The sequence below is a fragment of the Leucopleurus acutus genome, assembly GCF_964270905.1.
Source record: "Leucopleurus acutus genome assembly, chromosome: 1".
Taxonomy (NCBI): Eukaryota; Metazoa; Chordata; class Mammalia; order Artiodactyla; family Delphinidae; genus Leucopleurus; species Leucopleurus acutus.
The window spans coordinates 140526091-140539509 of NC_139142.1; the positions used below are offsets into that span (position 1 = coordinate 140526091).

Below are 13419 nucleotides of genomic sequence, written 5' to 3' on the forward strand. Positions count from 1 at the left end.
ATTCTCCGGTAGACACAGTCTGAGTTGTCACAGCCAAAATAATGCCCTGGATTCCTCCTGGAACCTACTCCCCAAATAATGTAATAATGATCCTTAGAAATGCTCAGAAAAACACTAACCCCTACCCCTTTCACAAGATTAAAAGCCACTGTCCTAGGCCTTCCTGGCTCTGCATTTATCTCAGTTTCATCCACTCCAACCTTACACAGAGGTGTTCTTGGTCTTTAACATGGTTCTATTTAATCTTAGGTTTCTAGATCAGTGGTTCTCCAGTAAGGTCTGTGGATGTGCAGCGTCAATATCACCTGGAAACTTGTTAAAAATGTAAAGTCTCAGACCCCCTACTGAGACCTACTAATTAGAAACTCCAGAGGTCTAGTAATCTGTTTTAATAAGCCCTCCAAGTTATTCTGAGAACCACTGTTCTAAATCCTTGCGTGTTCCAAGGGCCTATGGTCTGTTCCTCAGATAACAACTTAAACTTGGTAACTGACGCAGAATGGAGTTATAAAGCACAATGCCAGGGCAAACAGCACAGCAGTCCTCCAGCTGGCAGTGCTGACTGACCCATCAAAAACAATATGGAGAAAAAAAAATGCAAAAGGAAACTGCAACTGAAGTTTAGAGGTGAAATGGCCTGATATCTGAGATTTGCTTTAAAATACAACTCCAGCACAAAAAGTGGGGGGTGCGGGGGAGATGAAATAAACATGGCAAAATGTTGATTACTGAGGAAGCTGAATGATGAGTACATAACGGTTTCTTACACTCTCTACTTCTGTATATAGTTGGAAATTTTCATAAAAAGAAAAAAAAATCAGAGTCTACTCTTGTACTCTTGTAAGGGCTCTCTCTAAAAAGTTAACTCTAAATGTGAACAGGAAGATTATCACTAAGACTCCATAAATGTCTTCTTGCTGTTCTTCAAACATTATGAAGCATATTCCCACCACAGAGCCTTTGCCCCTGCTGGCCACCCTTCTTGGAATGCCTTTCAACCAGATACCCACATGGCTTACTCCTCTACCCTTTCAGATCTCTGCTTGAAGGTCACCTTGACTATCCTATATAAAACAGCAAAACCCCAACACACAACATACTAGCACTCTCCATCCCCCTTCCTTGCTTTTTTTCCACAGCACCTACCACGCTCTGACGTACAAAATGTTTGTTTATTGCATTTATCTCCCGCCAGAATGTAAGCTCTATGGTGGTAGAGGTTTTGACTCTTTTGTCTATAATGTCAGCCCCTCAACACACATTTATTGAATGAGTGAATGAATGAATGAACTGTCTGCTGGAGACGTAAGCCAAAGGGGAGAGACATACAAGAACTTAAACACATCTACGCAGACAAAAATCATACAAAAATGATTTTAAAAAGCAAGACTCCATTCACCTTCAAGAGCAGCCGAGAACCAGAATACGAAGATCTGGCGGCTGTGTTTGTGGGATTTGAAAATAAACAGTCAGGTGCTGATCTGGATGATCACAGAGGAATAAAGAGGGAGGCACTAATGTCCAGCCTGGGCTGTCTTGGGTTGGGTGGTAGGATGATGACAGCGTAGGCCAGAAGTACCAACTTTCACAAGCTCTCTGTCACTGTGGAAGTCAAGAAAACTTAGTCTCTCTCCAAGGGCTGTTGCTGCTTGGTTTCTGTTGTTATCACAAGGAGAAAAAGGTAGTTCAGAGGAAATTTTTCCTGTCCAGGGAAAAGACAATTCAGAAACTACCACCTTTTTCAAACCAGGCTGTTTCAGTGAAAGGGACTCCCACCTTCTAATCTCAAAGCTCGTTTCTCTGGAGAGATGGAGAATGGGTTTAAATAGTGAAGAGTGGGAAAAGGGGAATGGTGGGTAGTTATGGAATTCATGGAATCACAGACATTTTAAAGAGGAATAAGCCTGAAAGATGGTCTATTTCAAAGCTTTCATGTTATGTATAGAATAATCAGGTGTAGGGAGGTCAAGCTACTTGCTTAGGGTCAGGAGTAAAGTGGAATTGGGACTTACGCACATCTGACAGGTTCTAATTACAGCCACTCCTCCTGTGATTTGGTTACAACCACTTAAGGGAGTTGTTAATGACTTAAGCAAGAGAGACCTATCTAACTTATCCAAATGAGGTAAAGCAGGGAACCTTTCAAGAAAGGCCAGGCCAAATACAGACTGTGTGAAGAATGCCCAGAGAAGGGTGTCTGTTGTTCAGTGCTTTGGATGATGGCAGCTAACGGAGAACTGCACGGGGACAGGCCAAATGTAAATAAGCCTCAAGTCCGGATGACAAAGGTCCTGGCCTAGGCCCAAGGGCGCTTCCCCGGTGTGACAACTTTACATCTAGTCAAAGCCTCCGATCTCAACGTTTATACTCTGGGTTTGCCTCCCAGCTTTGTGGTACTGGGCAAGCAGGTTACTCCGCTCTACAGCGAGTGCTCCTCTCAGAAAGCCTAGGCCACGTAACAAAGAGTGCGGGGGAGAAGCCACAGACCTGCGATTCCCGCTATCCAGGGTACCCGGCGGAGGCAGAGGCCGGCGTGAGCCTCTGAACACTGGCTGCCACCGCGCTCTCAGGACAGGCCCTGAGGCCTCCTTTAGAGGAGCAATTAAAAGCTCTTCTCCGGTTTCCTCCGGAGACCCCAAAGACACCCAACACCTGCCTCCCGGGGAAGAAGCTCTGTGCCCGATCTGTGTCGCCAGCAGCCCAGCAGCCCAGCCTTCAGCGAAGCCTGTCAAGGCCAGGAGGGCCCCTCAGAGCCACCCGGCGCAAGCCCCTCACTTTATCCACCCCGGCCGAGGCGGGGCGGGCCCCGCACCCTTCCCGCGGCCCGGCCGCCCCGCCCCGCCCCGTCCCGTCCCCGTGGCGGCCGCCTCACAGGCTGGCCTCGTGAGTACTCACGGCGACCCCGGGCCGCGCGCGGCCGCCGCCGAGGGAACTAGCGGCCCGGGACGCCCCGCGGGGGCGGAGCGGCAAGCCAAGGGGCGGGGGCCGGGCCGGGCGGACGAGGTCGCGCAACTCCACGCCTCGTCGTTCCGTCACGGCCGCGCTCAGCCACTCTGCGCACGCTCGCGCGGCGGCACCGTGACCACGTGGCCCGCTTCGGACCAACTGCCACGCGACCTACCCCTAGGCCCACCACCTCCCCTGACGCCTGGTTGGGGCGCCTGCGCAGTGATCGCTGGTTGGGAGCGGGGTGCGGAGCGGAGGGTGGCGCCTGCGCCATGGGGCTGGGCGGGTGAGTGGAGAAACAAGAGAGGCCCGGCGGGTGCACGGAGGGCCCTATGAGCAAAGCTATTGGCGTTTGGCGCCCCTTGTGGTTGGGAGGAAGGAGAGGGGAAGGCAGTTCCGGCTACCTCTCTACTTCAGAACCCGGGTGGCGGATAAAGAGTGAGACGGTCCCCCTGAGACCCTGCTGACTCCAAGAATCTCTAGTTTGTAACACCTTAGGGTCTTTTAATTCTTTTGTTTTTAATTTTTTTTTCTTTTTTGGCTGCACCACTCAGCATGTGGTATCTTAGTTCCCCTACCAGGGATTGAACCTGAGCCCCCTGCACTGGGAGCACAGAGTCCTAACCATCGGACCGACAGGGAAGTTCCAGCCTTTTTTAATTCTTAAGTTTAACTCTTTTGCTCCCCTGGTAGCTGTGGTGTGCTGGAAAGCACTCTGGCCTTCTATTGGGACAATCTGGGTTCAAAGCTTGGTTTCAGCACTTACTGATTGTTCAGCCTTAAACGAAGACTTTCACTTTCTGAGTCTTAGTTTTCTCATCTGTAAAGTGGGGACAGTGATATCTGTTTAATGGGGCTGTTGTGGTGAGGATGAAATGAGATGGTGTGTCGAACCGTATGAATGTGCAGGTATTTGACTCTTTGTATTTTACAAAACAGAAATTTCATATGGTTCAACTTAACACATATAAAGTAACCAGCAGAATACCTGGGACTAGGAAGTCGTCCATAAATGGAAGCTGTTAACCGTGGTTATTATGGTTATTCCCCTGAGACGTGGCCAGACCTCCCTTCATCCTTATCAGAATTGGGTGTCTTGGAGCTCCCATGTGCCCCTCTTTTCCATCAGCACTAATGGGGAAAAGTTTATCTTATATCTACTTACCTTCCTCATTCCCTCTTTTTAGCTAGACACAGCGTACACAAGGAACGCTTTGGCTCTGAGTGATGTAAACACATGACATATCTATCCCTCCGGAGCTGGCCTCAGTCAGAATTTTTGCAGTGAGGGACTTCCCTGGTGGTGCAGTGGATAAGACCCCGTGCTCCCAATGCAGGGGGCCTGGGTTCGATCCCTGGTCAGGGAACTAGATCTAGATCCCACATGCATGCCACAACTAAGAGTTCACATGACCCGGCACAACCAAATAAATAAGTAAATATATATATATATATATATATATATATATATATATATATATAATTTCACAGTGATTTTTTTTACACTTGGATAACCTCAGCATCTCCCTTCTCACTCTCCCTCCTTTTGATATCCCTGCTCTTCTCACCTGGCCTCTGAGCCTGGGCTTCAACACTGTCTTAATATTAGTTTGTTACACCCATTGTGTATAATAACTGAAAAAAGTGAGGTATATAAAATAACAGGACTTGGAGCCTTAGTGGCAGAATGTAGAAGTTCAGAGTCATTGGGGAAGGAGTTGGCTCTGCTCCCTCAAACAACTCACCAGCAAGGGCCTCACAGCAGCTTTGGAGAGCCAAGCATGTGTGGAAGTGTTCGAACAGAAGCACTTTGGGTAAGCACGGGAGGTCTGTCCCCATGAGTGAAATGTCAAAGTCCAGTATTCCATAACCTTTCAGGATTTCCCCTCCTCACTTCCCCCCAACTCACACCACCAGCTCTTCTACTCATTATGAATCCCATAAATCTCAACTGCCTCATAGTTGATCAGTATTTTCCTGGCTTCACTTTTTCCATCCGGTCTAGATCCTATGGTCAGTTACTTTAACCACATTTTTGCTAATATGCTTGCCCTTAAAATCATAACCACAGATATTCCAGCCATCTACCTTCTCTATTCTCCTATCCTAAACCAGGATAACAGAAATCACCCAGTCCCTCAGAATTGAGCTTGTGAGTGGACACTGTTTTATGTTAGTCCAGCCCACAAGCCTTATTCTTTGGGAATTAAGTTTTCCACACTCTCTCTCCAGATCTATAGGCTCCAGGGCCACGTTTGTCTTCTGTGACCCCTGGCATTCTAGCTGCAGTTTATCAAACTGTGAGTGGATTCCTAATGTGAGCTGAGCTAAGCAAATGTTCTCTCCTGGGAATCTTGGATTAGGGCTGAGAGATTATGATTCTAACTGGACTGGTTTCTTGAGCAGAAGAGATACATAAACTCAGGAGCTATGGTGCATCCACCTCCCAGATACTATGAGGAATGAGGAATGGAGAAAGTTTATTTGCAGAGAGAGAATGAAGCCTGGACGGGCAGAGACCAGAAATCATGAGACTGCTGTCTGGTTCCTGAAAGTTTCCCAGACCATTTCTGAGGCCCTCTGACCTTAGAATCTATGAGTCACCCTTATCTAGAATAAATCGTTAAGAAAACTTACCCTGGACCCGATATAGAGCTACAACAAATTCACAGTCTCCTCAGCTAGGCCCAGCAATCCTTCTACACATCAGCTTCCGCTACCATTCCCCCTTCTGCTTCACAGAGAAAATAAAGGCAACGGGGAGGAAACTGCTTTAATGTTCAGCCCCCTCCAAACATTTGAATCTCTCCCTCCCTTTCTTTCTCAGAGGTAGTGAGGTCTCCCTTCAAATCCAAGCTTAATCGTTTCACTGCAATTTGTTTTTCACTCCCTTTGTCTCTTCAGGAAATTTGATCCTCTATTTTCATCTCTCTTTCATGGATAGTCAACTTTTTCCTCTCTCCTACTCTTTGATCTCCGCATATAAACTTGATCAACTAGCCCAACCTAAAAAAAGAAATCCAATTTTAATCCCACACATTACTGATTATTACACACTTTTTCTTGCCTTCAACCAAGCTTCTAGGGAGTGGTTTACACTCTCCATCTCTACTTCCTTACCTCCCATGTGTTCCTTAAATCTAGTGCCATCTTACCTCTCCCCCAAATCTCTACTGAAAATACTTTCACCAAAGTAACAGATGACTTCCGAGCTGCCGAACCCACTGGAAAATTCCAGGCTCAACTGATTTGACCATTGATGTCAGTTGGCATCGTTGATCAGCAGTCCCTGCATCCCTTTCCTCTGTTGGCTCCTATGGGCTATGTTCTTCCAGCTTCTTCCTAAACCTCCTGTGGCTCTTTCACAACTTCCTTAATAGACTCCTTTTCTGTCATTCATCATTTAAATAATAATAATTTTTAAAAAACAGTTCAGGCAACACCCATTTCTCATTTCATCACTCTTTCCAGTGACTTCCCAGAATCTGATTCACCTTCCTGTGTTACAGGTCTTGGAGGTAAGCAGAGCCCACCTTCCATGACAGATATTGAAAAGGTTGGGTCTTTGCTTTCCCAGCTTTTTGGCATCTAAGACAGAGGTATGTGACCTAAGCTTGGCCAAGTAGCCCTCAGAAAAGTAGATTCTGGAGTAAATGATTCAGAGAAATAGAACCATGGAGAATTCATCCTGGTGGCAGTGGCCACAGTGCAATCAGCTCTATCCTGTGCTTGGGGGCTGTAGTGGTGTGGGTACTGGTGGTGGTGACATCCAGTGTCCAATGGTGATAACAGTGGCAATATTCTCATGGTGCTGGTCTGACATCTGATTTTGGCTTTTGCTCTGGTGGACTGGCCTCCCATTGTTCCCAGTTGTTTTTCAAGCTTGCATGTCCTACTTGGCAATCCCGTGACCCACCCAGTGCCGTTTCAAGAGACCGCTTTTCTAGAATTTGAAGAAGAATAGATACATGTATATGTTACCAAAAAAACCAAAAACAAAAAATAATAAGCCTGGGAAATCTTTTTCTTAGAATGAGAGAGGGGTAAGTGAGAACACTTACACAGCAAAAGTGTTTATAGTTCTTTGCTAGCACTAAAAGAAAAAAGTGGCTTTTCTGTTTAAATCGTCCCGTGTGACACACTGACTGCAGGTGAATGGGACTCCAGAATATACATCTCCATCCTTTACCTCTTGCATTTCAAGTTGCCTTTTAGACAACTCCACTTGTATGTCTCACAGGCAAACTCGTCTTCTTCCTCTCAATCTGCATTTTTTTCATGACCCTAGCTTAGTAAATAGCACCTATGACTTGTTCAGCCGGAACCCTGAGAGGAAAACATCTTAGACTTCTCCCACCCTCGTGTGAACAGAACAAATTTTACCTCTTATTAAATCTTAAATCAATCCCTCTTTTATATTCCTACTCTTCCTCACCAGAACCATTGTACTAGCCTCCTAACTAGCCCAGTATCAACTCTTCTGATCTCTTCTCCACTTAGCTGCCTAGGGGAATCTTTCTAAAACCCAAAGCTGATCATGTCATTCCTCTGTTAAAATTCTTCAATGGCTCCTTACCACCTCCAGGATAAAATATGTACCCCTTCTATGGCTGTGGCTCCTAACTGACTCTCAGCCCTCCCTCACCTGCATCCTACGCTCCAGCCAGGTCAAACTACATGTTTTTACAGACCATGCAGGACATGTCTTTACATTCTATGGCTACTTAGTGGGGCTGACAGTCACAGTGCCACCTCTGCTCCCTTCCGTTTTCCACCACCCAGAGGTGGATACATGACCCATCAGGCCAGGCAGGAGACTCCATCCCCCTGGCCAAAGTGATTAGTTCAGGTAAGGGTTTGTCACCTAAGCAGAGCCAATCATAACCTTCCCCTTAAACTCTCTTGCTTTTGAGGCCATGGTGCCAGGAGCATATGAGATTGAAGCTGCTGGCACCCAGCTCTCTATCACAGGGAGAAAGTATATTTATGGCAGGAAAGAGAAGGGGACAAGGAACGAAGAGAAGCGGAGCCCTGAGAGATGAAGTGAGAGAGGTCTGATGACATTTGTTTGAGCCCTTGAATTCAGCCCTGCCTGGTTGGTAATAGCACTACACTTCTCAGCTCCCTTCTTGCATAAGCTGGTTTGGGTTCGTTCCTGTCGCTTGTAATTAAACCAGACCTGATACACAAATGGAATGGTATGTGCAATCAACAGACTCTAGAATGTATACCTGGTGGAACTGAAGTGAAGTGGAGGCAGTGTGGGGATCTGCCCATCCTTGAGTGGGAAGTTAGAAATCCCTGTTATGTGGTATCAGGTCAGCTGGTTACATGATCTTTTTTTTTTTTTGTGGTACGCGGGCCTCTCACTGTTGCTGCCTCTCCCGTTGCGGAGCACAGTCTCCGGACGCGCAGGCTCAGCGGCCATGGCTCACGGGCCTAGCCACTCCGCGGCATGTGGGATCTTCCCGGACCGGGGCACGAACCCGTGTCCCCTGCATCGGCAGGCGGACTCTCAACCACTGTGCCACCAGGGAAGCCCCATGATCTTCTATTTTATGTGGAGCTTTGGGTCAGGCATCCATCCTAGATGGAGACTCCAGGGACACACTGGACAAATGTCTGGATGTTGGCGTATGCTGGCCTCTCGCAAGATTTCTAGCAAGGAACTGCAGTTCAGCTTGCTTCCATGCTGGCAGAACCAGACCATATGCAGCTTTGTTTAGAGTTGCCTTTATTGCCTTTGGCCTACTAGCTAGACTGCCAAGGGTCAGATAATCATGTGTCTTACAGATTATAAAAGCCAGATCCTCTACCCCAAACTAAAATGAGTGAGAACAAAGGCAGAGAGGTGGGACATCAAGCAGGAGATACTGAAGCTTAGGGCCTGGGAAGTTCTAGAGAAAAAGCCTGATGCTCCGAGCCACACCTAAATGCATCTTTTTTCTCCCAAATTAAATAATGTTTATTTTACTTAAAATTCAGACAGTCCTGGGGTTTCTGGTGCCTGGGGACCCTGGCTGTGAATCCTGTGGGAGAGAGTGAAATGTATTGGTCACAACCCTCATGCACCTTTCTGGGCTTCCTGGGCCACCTCCGTCTTTCTTTCTCTTGGTTGGCACCCCACCCGTGCCAAGCAGCCCCTCCACTTCCACATTTGTGGTAGAAACCTCCCAAACAGCCACCCAGAGGGTGATGCAACTCAGAAATGCAGTGGAGTTAGCTCTCCGTGAAGTGCACCTTGGCCAGTAGAAAACAGGAGATGAGAGGGGAACAGATGGGAAAATTCCCTCTCAATTCTCCTCCTGGTGAACGGTTCTAAGGTGCAGTTTCTCCCTGCAAACACCATGTGCTTTAGCAAACAGTCCTGTCAAGTCACCTGTTCTCTCCTCACAGCTCATGTGAAACAGTGGCCACCGCAGTAATATGTTGTCTTGCGTTGCTTCACATCTTTCTCCCCTGCCACATGTCTCTTCTCCCCTCTCATTATCCTGGGCTTCCGTCTCCCCAAAGGGTGTGAGCACTTTAATCCTTGCCTCAGAGTCTGTTTTCTAGAGCACTTGCGTTAAGATATGGAGCTGCTGTCAAAGCCCCCATCCCAACACTGAGTCCCAACAGTGGGGTAGCAAGAAGGTCCTGAGGCCGCAACTGATGTTTCCTGCTCACGTGCAGGAAATCCAGCCCAGGCTGCTGGATTCCTGTCAGAGGCCCGGTGGCAAGGGTGCAGGGTCAGCCCATTTCTGGCATACTCCCTAGAAGAAGCTGAGGCTAATTTTCTCAGGCTCTTTCTGTGGTTCCCTGCATTTTCTCCTGGGTACGTAAGACTTACCTTTGGAAGAGTCAAACCCAGGCTTGCAGCTTGCTCTGCCTTCTGGGTCTCTGTGCTCTTAGGCCACTAGAGGGCAGCAGGCTAGAGCATGGAAGTTCAAAGTCCCCTCTACAGACGGCCAATCAAAGGCTCTGATCAGCCCAGGCTGCCATACTGTGATGGCAGTGTCTGAAGCGGGGTTGGGGAGAAAAAGAGTAGCTCTCCACCCTCTCTGAGTTTGCACTTGGCGCAGACTTGGTCAACTCTTTGTGGACCTCACGTGGCTCAAGCTCGAAGGGCAGCTACAGAATCCGCTTTGGCTCTGAGCTTCCTGAGCCCATGAGGTTTATTCCTTCATTGGTTCTCCCAAAGAACACAGGACTGTGTAACATGCTTGAGCAAATATACTGGCTGAGGGAGGCGCACAGGCCCAAGACAGCCTCTGAATCCCTGCTGGATTTGGCTGTGTCACAGTGAAGGCAGGTACAGTGAGGACAGTGGATGCCAAAGATTGCAAACAAAGCTGGAAAAGATAAAGAGAGATTCTGTGACCTCCCTGACCTTAGTATCCTCTTTTGGAGGGTATTACATGCATGTTCTGTTCCACTGAGGCAGAGGTGAGACCCCAGGTCTGGTCAGAGCACACAGTAGATCCAGAGCTGCTCTGAGATCAGAGGTTGTCAGTCCCATCTCAGACCAAAGGTCTTTTCTCTCTGTATCCAAGACACCCAGGTTGCATCCAGAGAGACAGAGAGAAATTCCGGGGGCCCTCCTGAAGGCTGAAGACTCTGCCCACAGTCCCCAAGTTAAACAAGTTCTCAGAGGGCCCCCCAATTCAATGTCCACTGACAGACTCTTCTCAGGAGTGCTTTGGTGACATGGCCTTAGTGTAATAATGGACCATAGCCAGAGGGCGAGGAGCGGAGCAAGCCGCAGATTGTCCAGAACGAGTGCTTGTGTGGTTGCCTCACTCCTGTCCTAAGCATTGCCTTGGGGCTGAGACCTAGGAGCCAGTACCACTGAGGGATTTTGACTATCTAGTCAGGGTCACTGGAGCGTGAGCCAGCCAAGTGTTATATAGGTAATCTCTCTCTGAGGGCACTGAGCAGATTTAAGGTTGACTTATTATCACAAACAGGCTATCGTGGAAACCATGAAGCTGAGGGGGAGGGGAATGGGCCCAGTGTGACCTGTTGCTAAGAGACAGAAACCACAAGGGCCAGATCCAGACTCAAGGACAAGAACTCAGCAAGATTCTTGACGATGGTTACTAGCTCACAGAGAGCCCAGGAATCAAATCACTTGGTTTGAAAGGAATTGTCCAGAGAATCCTCACCAGGCGATCGGGGATCTGGGAAGGCATAATCTCTAAGGCAATCTTTAGGCCCAAACCCATGTCTAAAGGGAGGGTGGATGATTCAATTACAGAAGAGGTATCTTCTCAGGGCTGTCCATAAAGGAGGGAGATATTTCCCAGTGGAAAGGACCAAGAGCAATTAGTTTTGTTGATGAAGAAACTTTCTCCACTGTCCAGAAGGATGTGCTATATGCTATAGATTAGTGACCATTGTTTTCTCTTCTCCCCTATTCCAAATGGAAGGGTTTTTTTTTTTTGCTTTTTTTTTAAATGGTTACCCTATTTCTCTCCATATTGGTTATGTAGGGGTAGCTAAATTTATCTTTAAGCCAGAGATTGCAAAATCACAAGAAATTATATCCAGACCTGATCAAGAATTGCACATCACAAAGGGACCCTGGACTGAGGGCTCAATAAAGCAACTGGGCATGATTCTGTTTTGTCTCCTATTCAGAAGTGGGTGACTGTTTTTTGTTGAGCCTAGGAACATTGCATTGTTAGGCAGGCACATTTTTGAAAGTGTATGTTTGTCAAGAAAAGTATAGGTGGAAGGTGAACAATAAAGGGGAGGAATACTGTGGATGCAAATTGCTTATCTGCCCATCATCCCTTCTTTTGAAGACCCAGTTCTCCCCTCCACACAGTCCTTGTGAAGTTGTCAATTACGGTGGCCTACTCTTCCACCCTAGAGGTAGCCACATGTCCATTCTGGCCAAAGTCCTCCCAAGGTCTTTAGAGCTGGAACTAGCGAGGCCACTAAGTAGAAGGGAGCAGAGCCGAGAGATGGAGACATCATCATTTGAACCCCTAGATCAAGCCATGCCTAAAGGTAGATACATCCTTTGATTTATCAATTAGGTAAGCCAACTAATTTCCTATTGGCTTAAACATGTTTGAGTTGGGTTTTTGACACTTGCAGCTGAAAGGATTTGGACTAACACATGCACACACAACAGAGACACAAACACCATTGTTGCTTAAACTCATTAGACATTATACACGTCTTCCATGAGCTTATAGGGATCAGCAAACATTTTATCTAAAGGACCAGATAAATCTTTTAGGCTTTGTGGGCCACATATGGTCTCTGTCTCATATTCTTTTTTGTTTTATCTTTACAGCCCTTTAAAAATGTAAAAAAAACATTATTTGTAGGCCATACAAAAGCAGGCTGTAGGCCAGATTTGCCCACAGGCCATAGTTTGCCGACCCCTGATCTAGATCCTGCCAACCTCTGCAGCATTTATACATGGTCTGCCAGCCCCTAACCATGAAACAAGATACTTCAAATGCCATTTTGGTTTGTGTCTTGACGTGACTTGATGAGTTAAGGTTCAGGGTAGAGTTAGAAATGGGAAAGGGTCTTATCTTGGTGCCCACTGTCTGCCCCATAATTGGCACTGAATAAACGGTAATCATTATGATTTCTTGCTAATAATTTATCAGCATGATGCGGCTGTCCAAATGGCTTTGTGCATATGTGCCAGTTCATTCTCGAAGGCCCTTCCCCTCCTTCATCTTCTTCAGTAAACCTTTCTCTGACCTGCCTTACCAGTCAAGTCTGAATTCGGTACTCTTCTTGCTATCACAGACTCTCTGGGGCCCTCCATTATCACTACATTATCGGACCGTCCTTCCCCCAACTCTGAGGGCTTAGCACCTAGCAGTGACGGGTCTCTATGCCTCCATGTGAACAGCTGTTTGAATGTGCAGGTGTTAACATTCCCATCTGTGTCCAGGGTGGTCAGTCTACGTGTCAGCCCTGTGAACTACCACACCTTACCTGGCAATGTTATTTTTCATTCCATTCCCTCCAAAAACGAGTCAAAGACAGAGGAACAGGTGGGAACAAATTTTCTTAGAAACTCTTATTAAGGAGGAACCCGCCGCCCCCGCCCCCACATGCTTTATTGTCTGATGTGATATCAGATCAGAGGCCTCCAGTCTCAGCAACATCTAGGGACCAGAGTGCCCACCACACAGCTGGGGCCCCAGACTAGTTTGATCCAGGTCTGTGGGGTAGAGGGAAAATTATCCTCCTAGGAAAAGTTATGTGCAAGGCCCTGCAGGCCCAGGAAAGGCTGACCAAGGCAAGTGAGTCATGGTGCTCTAAGCTGAATCTTTTGCCCATCTCACAGAAGCAGGCAGGAAGCACCACCATCGATCAGCTTTATATGGTACCCACTGTATACAACAGACAGACAAAGACAGACAGACAGAGCACACACCACTTCTAAGCTGAACACTGCTCACCATCTAGAAGCACCTTGGATAAGCACATTGAGACACTCTTGCATAGGAAAGATGT

General features: G+C 47.3%; 1 protein-coding gene across 6 annotated transcripts in view; it reads right to left on the reverse strand.

Annotated features, from left to right (window-relative positions):
* Positions 1–2936, reverse strand: part of PARP6 (poly(ADP-ribose) polymerase family member 6) — a 28560-nt gene extending 25624 nt beyond the window's left edge. For 5 of the 6 annotated variants that reach the window (XR_014327000.1, XR_014327001.1, XR_014327002.1 and 2 more), the window contains exon 1: positions 1400–2936. The gene's annotated coding sequence lies outside the window, so the exon portion shown is untranslated. The remainder of the gene's footprint in view (positions 1–1399) is intronic. The other variant, XR_014326999.1, reaches the window with a different exon arrangement.
* Between the last annotated feature and the right edge of the window lie 10483 nt (positions 2937–13419).